The sequence below is a fragment of the Camelus bactrianus genome, chromosome X (genome assembly GCF_048773025.1).
Source record: "Camelus bactrianus isolate YW-2024 breed Bactrian camel chromosome X, ASM4877302v1, whole genome shotgun sequence".
Lineage (NCBI taxonomy): Eukaryota > Metazoa > Chordata > Mammalia > Artiodactyla > Camelidae > Camelus > Camelus bactrianus.
The window spans coordinates 31,787,459-31,802,606 of NC_133575.1; positions in this window are offsets into that span (position 1 = coordinate 31,787,459).

A 15,148-nucleotide genomic window follows, 5' to 3' on the forward strand; every position below is an offset into this window, starting at 1 on the left:
TTTTTTTTTTTTTTTTTTTTTACAAAATCCAATAGTATTTTGTATCAATAGAATGGACCTTATGTGCTAGGATCAGAAATCAGACAAACCATGTAAGCTTTCCAAAATTCTGTTGAATATTATTTTACTATCTGGAAGTATTGAGTGGTCCTGAGAATGTGAAGGAATACAGAATCCTTGTAAAGTTCAAAGGTCTTTAGACTAGGCAAGGAAGGTCTTAAAAGGTCCACAGAAATGAAGATTCTGTTGCAGTACTCAGCCTAGGTAGGGCTTGTTGACGTAAGTGAGAAGAGTGAAGAATTAGGTAATGTCACGGACCCACGCCCACCCCCTTGGAGTTATAGAACCATTGACATAGCAACTCTAAATGTCAATGCAGATTCTTTCTGCAACCTTGACCATGCCGAGAAGATGGTATAATGGTTTCCTTAGTGGGTGCGAGAGGAATCGTCTGACTCTCTGCAGTTCCAGGGCTCATGTGTGGCCAAAATTTCTGGTCAAAAGTAACTTCATTTCACTGGGATGATAACCATGTTCCATAGTGGGGTAACATGTTTTGAGCCAGGGATGATTTCTTATTTAGAAATGTTTAAGAGTAGCCCATATTTTCTTGTGAAGAATCTGGACACATTGAGCATTTTATGTACTTGTAATGTTTAAGAAGATTTAGCCTATTCGAGTAACAGCCATGTGACTCTAACTTAAAATATGTAACTGATGTAGACTTAGGATTTAAAGTTGAAATTGTACTATGTATGGTACCAGAACAGTCAGGAAAGTTTTAAGTTCACTGGCTTTAAAAGTTTGATTTATGTTATTTAATAAGTCTATTCATATTTAAGAAAGTTTTGTTCATTCAGACAGGTGAAGTGTTTTAAAGGGAAAAAGAATACATGAAATTTTGATGCAAGTGGCTGTCTCAAGGGGCAGGTTATGACTATCATAATTGGGCTCTTACCCACCCGCCATTCTCTTATTTACAAAACCCAGATTTTGTTCAGTCATGGAGGGCTTTGTGACTCGGGAAAAGCTGGGCCCCTCTGCAGCCCAGGGGTGGAGCTAGGGGTGAATCCTGACAAATCAAAGCCAATAGCAGTAATTCCATTCCTCTTGCCAGTGACTGGTTCAGGAAAGGAAGTGTGATGCAATTTTGACCAAAGATTTAGATGGAGAAGTCTGCTGGGAGGCTTTAAGGAAGGTTTTCCTTTCAAAGAGGAGCGCAGGGAAAGAGATATGACTCCTCCCTTCTGGCCTTGGAATGTTGTGTGAGCATGTGATGCTTGGAGCTGATGCAGCTATTTTGTGAGCGTGAGGGGAGGCACTGACAACTGAGGATGGCGCAGTAGAAATGTGGAAAGAAGCTGAGTTACTGAGCCTCCAAAGTAACCAGCCATCATAGAGTGTTTAAATAATACATTCTCCTTATGTTTTTTCAGAAAGTTTTTTATTCAATCCATGTTTTAGTAACTCCTCTTCTTGTTTTAAGGATTCCTCTTTGGTTATCATTAAACTAATCTTGCATCTTCCCCTTCCTGGATAAAACATTTGCTTGTTTTTGTTGATTTATGTGAGGGAAAGGATATTTTCAAATCTCCAAAAGGATAGAGTTATTTGGGGTGTTTGTTATTGTTACTTTCTAATTTTATTGTATTATGGTCAGATAATATGGCTTATATGATACTTTTGGGGAATATATTCAGATTTTCTTTGAAGGCCAAGTCTTGGTTAATTTTTATGAATTCTCCACAAGGGTTTCAACTGAATATGTATTGGATGCAATGCTTTATATATGTCTATTAAATGTTGAGGCTGGGGACATCTTGAAGGCTCCTTCACTTACATGCCTAATACCTGAGCTGGGAAGACTTAGCGTAACTGGCAGCTGGGACGCGTGGGCTCCTCGGGCAGCACTCCATCCCTGTGTGGTCTCTCTGCATGGTGGCTTCAGGGTAATCGGACTTCCTATATAGGGGCTCAGGGCTCTAAAGACATGCGTTCCGAAAGGGATAGAGTTAGGCAGAAGTCATATAGCGTGTTGTAATCTAGCCTCGAAAGTCACGCAGCATCACTTCTGCCAAATTCTATTCATTAAGAATCAAATCTCTAAGGCCAGCACAAGTTCAAAGAGATAGGAGTTAGATTCCATCACTTGATGTGTCAAAGAATTTGCAAACCTGTTTTAAAACCACACCACAGCACACCAGCCTAATGTGTCTATAGAATATAAAAAACATGGGTGGGTGTGTGCTTCTGTTCCCATCTCCAGAACAGACATGGCTTTTCCTCGTAACCTTGGCTTTCCAGCATCTCCCAGGCTTCCATGTCACTTTGGTGGCCAACTCTGCCCTCATTCTAAAATGTCGCCCCTTTATAGTCATGCTTGTACTGTCAAACCTTCTTATTCACCTCTTTTGCTGAGCCCTTTTATCCCCCAGAACCCCGAGGGATATTATTAAAATGATTGTTCTTATTCTAAGTCACTAAGTTTTGAAGATGATCCAATAGACAGCAACAGGTCACTGAAAACCACTGCCTTATTTTGAAGGCTAGTTTTCTAGCACAAAGGTCAGAGTAGGGCTGCTCTCCTGGTCTTTCCAAAGGGATAAGATCCCATGTGACTCCACCCTCTGTGAGGTTGTACATTTCTCTAGATGCAACATTTTGGCCAAGACGATGAAACCTTATGTTTGTGAAAGTACTTTCATTAGCTCAACACCTTTTTTGATGCTTACTGCGTACAGGAAAACTTAAGAATGAACAGACTTCTGCATGGAAGCTTTAAAGTTGAGTCTCTTTTTTTTAAATTGTGGGAACACTTAACATGAGCTATACCCTCTTAAACTTTTAAGTGCACAATACAGTATTGTTACCTACCGGCACACGGGTGTACAGCAGATCTCTAGAACTCCTTTGTCTTGCGTCACTGAAGCTTTATATCCATTGATGGAGCAACGTTCCCTCTCCCCCTCCCCCCCAGGGTTGAGTCTTCATTGAATTAATTTTTTTGATTAACAAACCATAGGAGAAATATATCTCCATTTTATGTTTAACAAGTATCTAATCTTCTCAACAATAAATTAGTCGAATGTATAAACTTCACATTTCTTATTAAGAAATCCTTGAAGTTTGAGACTATAGAATACCAAAAAGTATATGCTAGATAATACTTTTTTTTTTTTTAGATAATACATTTTTACAATGAATTCTTCTGGATGCTCAGTTATTGCCAATAAGGCCCCCAAATAAATATAAGTTAAACGACAAAAAAGAATGGCAAATTGTAACTAATTTCAAAATTTTCTTTGAAAACTAAGGACATTAAAAAGCAGCAAATACGTTTAAAAATTTTTGAATTAAAGTATAGTTGATTTACAATGTTGTGTTAGTTTCAGGTGAACAGCAAAGTGACTCAGTTATACATACATATATATATTCTTTTTCAGATTCTTTTCCATTATATGTCATTACAAGATATTGACTATAGTTCCCTGTGCTATTCAAAAATGTTTTTAAAAATAAGACAGATTACAAAATTATAGATTTTGTAATAATACCGTCTCACACATGCCTTTATTCATCCAGGCATTCATATTCAATAACTACTCTTTGAATGCCTAATATTAATAATAATCAACATTTTGGAGGCTTTTTATATATCAGGTATTATGCTAAAACTCTGGAGAGCATCTTATTTAATCCTTTTAACAGCCTTTGTGGGGTATTATTTTCTTTATTCCTGTTGCACAGATGAGGAAACTGAGGCAGAGAGAAGTTAAGTAACTTGCCCAGTTGCTAAGCAGTGGTGCCCAGATGGGAGCTCAGGGTGTGTGCCCAGGATTCTTCCTTTAAACCTCTATCCTCTGCTGCCTCCATGTGCCCAGTGAGAAACTCCGGCACTGAGCAGGAGAGTTGTTTAAACAAGCTCTTCACTTCAGGGAGTTGCCACGGAGATCAAAGAGACCAACCTAGCCCAGGAACAAATAGCATAGCTGCAAACTTGGTAGGACAGGTCTTACCAGTTTGGGGTTAAATAAGTTTACGTGGCTCTTGGGGTGTGTGTGTGTGTGTGTGTGTGTGTGTGTGTGTGTGTGTGTGTGTGTGTTTTGGAGGGGAGGTAATTAGGTTTGTTTATTTATTTATTCATTTTTAATGGAGATACTGGGGATTGAACCCAGGACCTCATGCATGCTAAGCACACGCTCTACCATTGAGCTCTACCCTCCCCCTGTTTTTTTTAACAATTTTTTTTTTAACGTTTAACACTTTCAAACTTACACAAAAGGAGAAAGAGTAGCATCCTGAGTATCCCAAGTACCCATCGCCCAGCATAATTTGTATCCACTTATGGCCAATCTTGCTCCATCTATACCCCACCCACTTTTTCCTTCCCCCACCTCCTCCCTACTGAATTTTTTGCAGCAAATCCCAGCCATAATATACTTTTATCCACAAATCCTTCAGTATGTATTTTTTAAAGAGAAAGAATCCTTGTAAACATAACCGCAATACCAATATTGCCCCCAAATAATTAATGATGATACCTTAATATCATTCAGTCTGTAGGGGAGAAAATCATTTTTTCTTCAGGGTTCTTGGCTGAGACCCCGTGTAATAAAAGGTAGGTTAACAGGTGAAAAACAGAAGTTTAGTCACATGTATACCTCCTGTATATATGAGAGAGACCCAGGAAAATGGAGTAACTCCCTGAAATGGCCAAAGCCTCCACCTTAAATACCATTTCCTGCTAAAGACAAAGGACGATGGGGAGGAAGGGCCGGGGGATGAGCAGTCAATTATGGGAGGTTATCAGGAAAAACACAGTAAACAAAGTTAAGGTTGTTACCCAGATTTAGGTCATCACCTTCTTTGATAAGAGTTTCTAAAGATTTAGTCATCCTTCTCTTCCTGGTACAGAGAAGGAGACACCCTGATACCTGGAGATTTCCCTTAGAAATATCTCTTACAAAAAGGTAACTTCTACTCTGTTTTCAGTTTTTCCTATGACTGCTGTTTCTTAAAAATCATCAGCCTAAAATAACTTTTCTGCCAAAGAGACATATTTTGGGGTGGCAAATTCTGCTCTCCTTCAAGTCACTTATCTATTCAAGAATACTTATTATTCAAAGTAACTGCTCAAGTGTTTATTCATCCTCAGATGGACAAAAACCCGGTTTCTCTGCCCCTATCCTGGTGAATTATCCAATTCCATCCCAACTCTGCTTCCTAACACATGGAGGAGAAAGAACGAGAGAAATCTGAGCAGTCCCCTAACAGACACCGTGTTTTTTTGCTGCCGTGGCTGCCCCTGAGTCTTGCTGGTGAAAAGCAGTGGTCTGATTCAGTCCAACCACCTAATTCATTGCTAGTCCAGCTCCCATCCAGGCTTCGGTGGCTCTTCAAGGAAGGCCGACCCCCTCCCTCTAGGGAGCCCTAAGATAAGGTGCCAAGAGCTGGAGCCCAGTGTAAGGTTCTTCACTTGTCCATGAAACACTCAGCCCTTGTTTCCACAACACACCTGGGGGCCTGCAGCCCCAGCCCCACCCCAGCCAGAATCCACCTTCCCCAACAGTGTCAATGCTGCGGGCTTGAGCCTACTCAAGCTTCCTCCTTTTTGGTGCATTTCCCCAAGGGTCCCTGGGTCCCCTCCCCAGCCAGCAGCCCATCCTCTGCCCCCAGGACCATTTCAACCCATCAGAGAAGGAAGGAGTAGGGAAATAGCTCAGTGGTAAATTGCCTGCTTAGCATGCACAAGGTCCTGGGTTCAATCCCCATGTACCTCCACTAAGAAAATAAATAGACCTAATTACTTCCCCCTCAGAACAACCCATCAGAGAAAGGAGATTCCACAAAAGTGAGGGATTCAAGCCAGTTCCCTATAATCTCAGGAATCTCTTGAGCACCACACAAATTTACCCTGGGATAGTCTGTGTATACCAAGGCCTTCTGAGAGAGGCAGGCCACATCCAGCCACAAAGAAAGGTCCTGTCATATCCGTCCCCTGGGCTGTCTGTCACTGGGCATCTACATAGCTAGTAGAGGTGGCTCAAGGGCCCCTTAGAACCAAGGTCAACACCAAGATGACCTGCTGCCTCCTCCTTCACATCCTTTGTTGTTTTGCCTTCCTTTTGTTTGTTTTTAATTTTCATTGTGTTCAATTATTTTTCAAGCAGGTCATATATTTGCATAGTTCAAAATTCAAAAGATATCAAAGGATATGTGAGAGAAAGTCTCCCTTCTACCCCTGTCCTCCGCCACCCAGACCCTCTCCCCAAATAGCAACCAGTTTTATCAGTTTCTTGTGTTTCCTTCAGAAATATTTTTATGTCCATACAAGCCAATCTCAATCTCTCTCTCTCTCTCTCTCTCTCTCTGTGTGTGTGTGTGTGTGTGTGTGTGTGTGTGTGTGTGTGTGTGTGTATATCTGATGCAGGAAGAATGAACGTGGGGCGAGAGGAGGGCCGTGTCCCAGGTCTCAGGTGAGCCCCTGGGACGCGCCCCGCCAAGCGTGGGTCCTTGGCTTCGCGCAGGAAAGAATTCAAGAGTGAGCCTCAGTTGAGTAAAAATAGATACATACTTCATAGAGTGTAGGCTGTTTCAGGAGGCGAGAGAAAGGCCATGGGGTGTGGCGGTTGGGTGCTTAGGTTAAAGTAAAAGTAAGTACACACTCCATAGAGTGCGGGCCATCTCTGGAGATGAGGGAGTGAGAGAGGCGGCCACGAGGCACAGTGTTGCTAGTTTTTATGGGCTCAGTAACTTCACATGCCAACAAGTGGGACCATTCCAACTACCCTGGGGAAGGGGCTGAGATTCCCAGGCATTGGGCCACTGCCCACTCTCTGACCTTTTGTGGTCAGCCTTGGAACTGTCATGGCGCCTGTGGGCATGTTATTTACCATGCTGATATGTTACAATGAAGCTCCAGGTCTACCAGAAGTCAAATCTCCTACCATCTTGAGCCTCAAGGCATACTGGGAGTTCAGTCTTCCACCATTTTGGTGTTAATTGCTGCATTGTTCCTTTAATGGCTCTATCTATAGGTAGATAGAGAGAGAGAGAGAGATTCCCCTCCTTTTTACATGAATGATAGGATACAATACACAGTGTTTCACTCCTTGATTTTTTTTTTTTCACTTAAGAGGATATCTTCACAGCCAAGCCATAGGGCTTTCTTTCTTTCTTTCTTTCTTTTTTTTTTTTTTGATGGAAGTATAGTTGATTTACAGTGTTGTGTTAATTTCTGGTGCACATATAGGGCTTTCTGCTCTTATTATAACTGCAGAGTATTCCAAAGTAGACATGTACTATGAGTTACTTAGTTGAGTCTTCTATTGGTAGACTTTTAGGCTGTTTGCAATCTTTAATTACAAACAAAACTGTACTGAATAAACTTATAAACAGGACCCAGACAGCTTTTAACGAGCAACGTTTCTTACCTAGAAAGAAATTAGAATTCCAACTAAGGAGGCACCCTGCTGTATAAGATAAAGAATGATTAACTACTCCAGAGGATCAGAAAAGATAGAACTTACTTTTGGCTGCCTCAGGGCCGGGGCTGGGGAGAGGAGGTGTGTGGAGTGGGAGGGCTGAATCTTCAGGAGGGGAGTTCATAGATGAATTCGTTTAGAAAAAATGAAGTTACATTGAACTACGTATAGAACATACGGTATGGAGGAGGGAGATTTGTTATTTCAATTTTTAAAAGGGGGGAGGGTATAGCTCAGTGGTAGAGCACGTGCTTAGCTTGCACAAGGTCCTGGGTTCAATTCCCAGTACCTCCATTAAAAAAATAATAATAAAATAAATAAACCGACTTACTACCCCCCCCAAAAAAACTCCTTTAACTTAAAAACTCCAGTATTGTATTAACATGGAGTTATATACACAGCTTGCTCAGGAAAGTAAATGCCAGGCACTTTAAAATAAATTACAGGATAATGCAAAATCTGACCCAGTTCTTAGGAACACAGACTATAAAACACTATAATGAAGGCAAAAATCCACATCAAATCCCATTGTCTCAGAAAATAGAATTTAAAGAAGTTCTTCCCTATTCAGTAGTTATCACTGGTAAATTAGAATAATTCTGTTCCTGCCCTTTGTCACTAATATGTGCTTGCCACTTCTTGGCAAATGTCTCTGGTTTGCTCTTTGGTTGGTGGGTGAATGGTGAGCGTAATGCAGTTAAGGTAGCAGATTTTCCCATAAACAGGCGGGGCAGACATAATGTCCTTCCACGTTGCACTTGAGGCTCTGAATTATTAATTAGGACTTTAAATATATTGCTCAGTGCATGAGGTTATATTTAACTCCAAATACTGACAGTCTCAGCTTTGCACCTTCCTGGGTTTGAAAATTTGATCTGTAACGACAGGATTTCTTACGTTTGTTCAGAAAATCGTCCCTCTAACAAGGGTGGGGAATCCCTTTAAGCTGACCCAGAGAGGTGAAAGGTCAATTGAGGTCTGGGATGGGATCCCCAAATAGGACCCGGGAAAAGAGCAACATCCAATCCACCATTATTAACTCCTTGGCACTTCACTCCCAGGTTCCACCTTCCAGAAAATTCTGTCTAGAAGTATTAGCAAAGACTTGGGCTTCTGTCAACCAGACCTGGTTCAGATGTGGATTCCACCAAAACCTGAGACACAAAAATAGGGGATTAGAACAATAAATTCGGGTGCATCCCCTCAATGAAATATAATACAATTATTATATTAAAAATTTTATGCAGACATTTTGTGAAATGGATGGCAGTGCAGCGTTTAATGTAAAGGCAAAACTTTGGAAGCATTTTCAATGTCTGTTGAAACAGGTTTGGAAAACCACCAGGTTGGAACAAGAGTGGGTCCCAGGCCCAAATCAGCCAGGTATGAACAAGCCAAAGCAACAGTGGCACAGCCTCTTCTGTGTACCCGGAGGAGTCCCACCTCAGTCCTTGCATGCGAAGTTCATTTAAGGCGAAGGGTGCGGTCTTCTAGAAGCAGGATTCTGTTAGCCTTGGGGGCGGCATCAGACAACCAGAATATCCAAATTCATGGCGGGACAAAGGGCCCCTTAGAGATCTAGCCGTAGGTGCCATTAAGCCTAGGCTACGTGCCTGTCTAGATGCAACCGCCCTGTCTGTGCAAATTCCGGGAGTGTCTCTCAAATCGTTCAGCCAATCCATACACCTTGAATAAGTCTCAATTCAACAGGAAGAGCCCGTTGGGAATATCCATTGTGTAGGTTCACTTGGACACTCATTATGCTAATAAGCAAAATCTAGTGTTGATGGGAAGTAAAAGAAGGTGAAGCAGGTGGCTATCCACTCCTAGAGTGTGAGGTCCTGTAAAGAGCGATCAACTGGCCCTGAAAGCATACCTTAAACTAAATAAAGCACTTTATAACACACTGCCTGTCTTTAAAGTAAATTACAAACATCATAACTCAGATAACAGAATACTACGCACCAGTTAAAAGGAGTTTGACACATCTCCACTTCCTGCCATGGCAAGATAGCTGAACCATTGTAAAGTAAAATAAGCGGGATTATATGATGTGATTTTAATATTTATAAAAAAAGTAAAATCATGTACATGATTAAATAGGTATAGAGGAAAGTCTAGACAGATATGGAATTTATTGTCACCCATAGAGAGTATGATTAGCGGGAAGAGAAGAGGGAACCTTCCCCTTTGTTCTTGCTGCATTTCTGTATTTTGAATTTTTGTGAGTTTGTATTACTTTGATAACGTGGATTTTTTAAAATGAACACTTTTTATAAAAGGATGTGGCAGAAGAATAATTACGTGGAGAAAGGTTTAATATATTCTTGGGTAAAATGTTTATAATATATTCTTGGGTAAAAGACATTAGATAGTATTACTACGGCAACCGTTGTTTCCTCATCTGTGTGCAACCCCCCTGTGGGAGACTGTAGTTTCCAAAGATGGCCACGCCAGTAAATATCCCAACCCGCAGGCTCTTCTACCGATGTGACTTTGACAGGCCTCCAATGACAGGCACTGGAGGCCGTCTGTGTTCCCTCCCTTTGAACCTGGGCAGACTTTTCTATCTGCCTTGACGGAGCAAAGGATGTGATGAACAAGTGAGCACGGAAGTGACTGACGCTCAGTGACCTTTGGAGGCCAGGTTATAAAATTCAAGATGGCTTCCACCTGGTTTTCTCTCCCTCTTGGGACAAACACTTGGGCCTTTGGAGTCCTGAGGCATCATGTAAGACAGCTGGTTACCCTGAAGCCACCATGCTGAAATGACCATGTGGAAAGACCATGGGGAAATGGGTAGGGGGAGGGTGTAGCTCAGTGGTAGAGCACGTGCTTAGCATGCATGAGGTCTTGAGTTCAATCCCCACTACCTCCATTAAAAACAAATAATAAAAAATAAAGTTTAAAAAAAAGAAATATAGAGAGAGGAAGATACCCAGTGTGCCCAGCTGTTCCAGCCCCCTACTGTTTGAGTCTTCCCAGTCCAGGTGTCAGACATGTGAGTGCAGAAGCCCGCCAGATGACACCTCCAGCCACTATCAGCAACGGCATGAGAGATCCCAAGCCAGGACACCACCCAGCTGAGCTGCTCCCAAATTCCTGATGCAAAGAACCCCTAAGAGATGATAAAAAAAATTGATTGGAAGCCACTAAGTTTGGGGGTGATTTGTGGTACAGCAATTCGTAACTACTACACTCCCTGTTGAGAAACCCTGCCCTAGGAATCCGTTGGCTCCACACACCCCTACACATACCAACAGTGACGGCACCCCTGGAGGCTGGCTGACCCCAGCGGGACTTCTCTGTTTCTCTCTTCCAGAAATTTGGAACTTGAACACCAATATTGAGTCTCCTAGTTTTGGGGGCACTAGGAACTTCAGTGTCAGGTTCTGCCCTGTGTCCCAGCCTGCAGAAGAAGGACTCAAACACTCAAGAGAAAAGCAAGAAAGAGACTCTGTAACCTTAAAAGAGGATGGGAGGAGGAACCTCGTTTCCTATTTTTCTGTCTTGTTCCTGGTGCTCTTCCTTGGTTCTTCCTTGAGACACCCTCATAAACCATCATCATCTGTCATCACCTTTATTATTATGGCTAAGGATGACTGAACGCTCACTATGCCAAGCACTGTTCTAAGTACCGTATGCATAGTAACTTTATGTTTTGATGGAGGTACTGGGGATTGAACCCAGGACCTCGTGCCTGCCAAGAGTGCAGTCTACCACTGAGCTATACCCTCCCTCCATATTAACTTTAATCCTCACACGATCTGTGGGGTTGACACCACGAATATCCACATTTACAGATGAGGAAACTGAGCCCTGAAAGGTAAAATCACTTGTCTGAGGTCACACAGGCAGTTGGATAATACAAACTCTTTATCCAAAACTGTTGCTATATACCCTTAGATTCTGCCAACAAAGACCCCCTGTTTTTATTAAGGTCTTAAGGTGAGCAAACGGGTCACTTGCAAACAAATTGTTTCTGATCTTGCCAGATATGTATGGAACCGTTCCAGTTTGGTAAAATTTGATACAAACAAACATGAGTCTAGAGGGAAGAATGCAATGTTGCAGGAGACTCCGCGATAGCTCCAGAGACAAGTGCAGGTCAGAACTCCCTGGGGCTCCCAGGCTGGAGGCTTTAGCTGCTGGTTGAGGGGGAGGGCACTGCGGTTGCGCAGGAGTGGAGGCGTGGGGTGGGGGATTCCGGCCGAGAACATTTATGTTTCTGCGCAGGCAAATTCACGAGAGGAGGGTGGAAGGAAATGAATCAAAACTCCTGTTTGTATAGGTCAAAACTGAGGTACTCTAAGTAAAGCATGGACTTCAGTTAATCGTAATGTAGTAACATTGGTTCCTTAGTTTGGACAAATATACCAAACTAACAGAAAATGTTAATGATAGGGGACACTGGGTGTGGGATAGGTGGGAACTCTCTACTATTTTGGCAACTTTTCTGTACACCTCAAACTCTTCTAAAATTAAAAGTGAAAAAAAAAAGTGTACTCAAACAAGGAAACAATCTGCAACCGGAAGTCTGAACCGGGCACCAGTCTGATAGTGCACAAAAGGGAGCAAAGGCCAGACCAGGAGTCTGAACACCGGGGTTCAGTCTGATCTGCCCTTCTCTTCGCGACCCTGGGTAACACGCTGAGCGCGCATCGGAACCCAGGACACGCAAGCCGTGGGCGGGGACCACGCCTGAGCGCAATGACAGTGCCAAGCCAGGCTGGTAGGCTCCCCTCTCAGCTCTCACTAATCTCATTAACGACAGAGAACCGGTCAGCACAAGGCACCCTTGCAGGTTGCTGTGTGCGGGGAGGGGGCGACGACTGGGGAGGCGGCGGTCCTGGTGTCGCCCTCCCAAGGTTGAGGGAGGGTATCTGAGCCTGGGGATTTTTCATTCATAAGTCACCGCATTCATAAAGAAGGGGAAGTAGCTGCCAGAGGTGGTGGGAGAAGAGGGAGCACAGCTGGTTTCCTGATGCTGATAATGGATCGTAATGACCAATGCGCGCTCCTCCCCTTTATGGTCAGCAGGATGGATGCCCAGCAGCTGGCTAGAGCTAGGAGTGTGGTCTCCCCAGGGGCGCGGGCGGGGGTAGACAGGGGCTCGAAGACTTTTGCTGGAAGGTTTAAATAGCTGTGGGGGTGGGGAGGAAGAGAGGAGGCAGTGATTGGGTCAGAAGAAAGGATGGTCGGGCAGGTTTGAGGCCCCCAGCTGGGAGCCAATCCCCAGTGGTAGGGAAATTTCTAAAGCAGCAGTCAGCAGGTCGTTATAGGAAAAGGTGAGCAGCCTTATGGTCTCTGGATCCGGGTTTTGACCAGTTGTTCCAAGAGAAGGCCTGAGAGCAAAGGGAATCAGGCTGTGGTTAAGAGAAAGAGTGAGGTGGGGGAGGGTGTAGATCAGTGGTAGAATGTGTGCTTAGCATGCACGGAGGTCCTGGGTTCAATCCCCACTACCTCCGTTAAAAATAAATAAACCTAATCACCACCAACCCAAACAAACACAAAAAGCATTCTGTCACTTTATAAGGGCTCAAAAATATTTATTCAATAAACATAATAACAAACTATGCTTTAAAAAAAAAGAGAGAAAGAGTGAGAGGTTGTCCATGGGTACGATGCCGAATGAGGATGGCAGAAAAGACAGAAGGGGAGTTGATGGGGGAAATAGAGGACAAAGGGCCTGATCAGGCCACCAAGCGTCCCAACCAGCTCCCATCAGCTTCAGAAACTGCCTTGTAAACAGTTGTGGCTGAAGTATGGTCTTGCTTTTGTGATTATCTGGAAATTGAACTTGCTGTGATCACTTCACTAGCAGAAGATTCCCTTCATTTCATTTGTGTGTGAAGAGAAACCATCATTTGTTAATTTGTTCACTTTTCATTCACTCATATATCCAATGTTGAGTGTTCACAACGTGCCCTGTGAACACTGGGCCTGTTAACTGGGAGCTGAATTATATGAAAAGGAGCTTTTCCCCTTTTCCCCTTCAAATGGGACGTAAATTCTCAACTTATTGATGCAAGGTTCAGCTCCAAGTTAGCAGGCCCAGTGTTCACGGAGCACACTGTAAACACACAACATTGAATATAGGAACGAATGAGTGAATGAACAAATGCAATCACTTCTGTTTATGTTAGTTTGAATATGCCTATCTACTAGGTGCAATCTGAGAATACTCTACTTTTAAAATATTTTAGGTGTAATTTGCATACGGTAAAATGCACAAGTCTTAAGTGAATGGCTTGTGTTTTCATCTATGTATATCCCCCATGTAACCACTGTCCAGATCAAGATACAGAACATTTCCATCACCCCAGAAAGTTCCCTTGTGCCCCTTCTCAGTCTATCTCCCTTATCCTCAGATAACAAATATTCTGACTTCTCTCATAGATTCAGAGGACACAGCCCTTTTGATTAGGTTTTTAGCGGGGCAGGGTTGGAGAGAACCCAAAGTCACTGAAATCAGCAGCCAGTGGCTTAATAAGATGAAATGCCCGCTAAAACTTGGAAATAAGATTGCCATCTGTCTCAAAGTTTAATCAGGAAAACAAATACGGTGGAGACCATGGAAGGGGCTGGGAAGCGCTCAAGAATGCTTGGTGTGGTTTGTGCAGTCACCCCCCAAAAGGGGCTTATTACAGTGCCTTGTCAGTCTGACACAAATATCCAGTCTGCCCAGTGGCTGTATTCCAGCTGTGGAGATGGGTTCAATAGAGCCACATGCATTAAAAATTTCTCTGGTTGCATACTCATCAAGTTGATTTTGAGTAACTAGGATTCTTGTGTTACTTCCATTTTTGGAGAGGATACACATGAATATGCAGACTGCCACATACTAATATATGTCAAAATGCTATTTGCAACATTAAGAGTTTTTTGAGTTTTTTGTTTTGGGCCAATGTCACAGAGTCTGATTCTCTCAGGGACACTGACAGAACTAGGGTTCTCAGGCTGGAAGGCTGAAGCCTGGATTCTGCCCTGTGGTGAATTCCCATGGTAGACACCATCTCTAAGATCTCTTGGAAGGGAAGTGTTAACAAGGCAACCACAACTCTGGCCTTTCTTTGGAAACTTCCACCCTCACTGAGGACGTGTTTTGTAAACTCAAGATTCTCCAAACAGAAGTTGAAATTACATACAAATAATTCCTACCAAGTCAAAGGGAGTTTCACCTTCTCAAGATTCAAATACACAACTTAGATTTTTTTAAACCTTTTTTAATTGTAAAATATAACACACAAAGAAATATACATCAATGTTCAAAATATGGATAATTATGAAATGAACACTAGTGTAACAACCACCACCTAAGTCCTTAAGAAATGACCAGCACCCCCAAATCCTTCTGCACATCCCTTTTAGACACAGCCCCCTCCCTACTATCGTGTTGGTGACTTTTATGGCATTTTTTGGTAAACATTTCCTTGCTTTTCTTTATATTTTGACTTCCTATTGCTGCATCCCTAATCAATATACTTCCTTTTTGCCTGTTTTTGAATTTCATATAATGAAATTATACTGTTCATTTCTTATTTATATATAATATGATACAATGTAAATGTAATGAACAGTACTCATTTACACATTTATTCATTTTCATTGTGGTATAGTATTTCATTGTACAAAATATACCACAATTTATCATCCAGTCCACC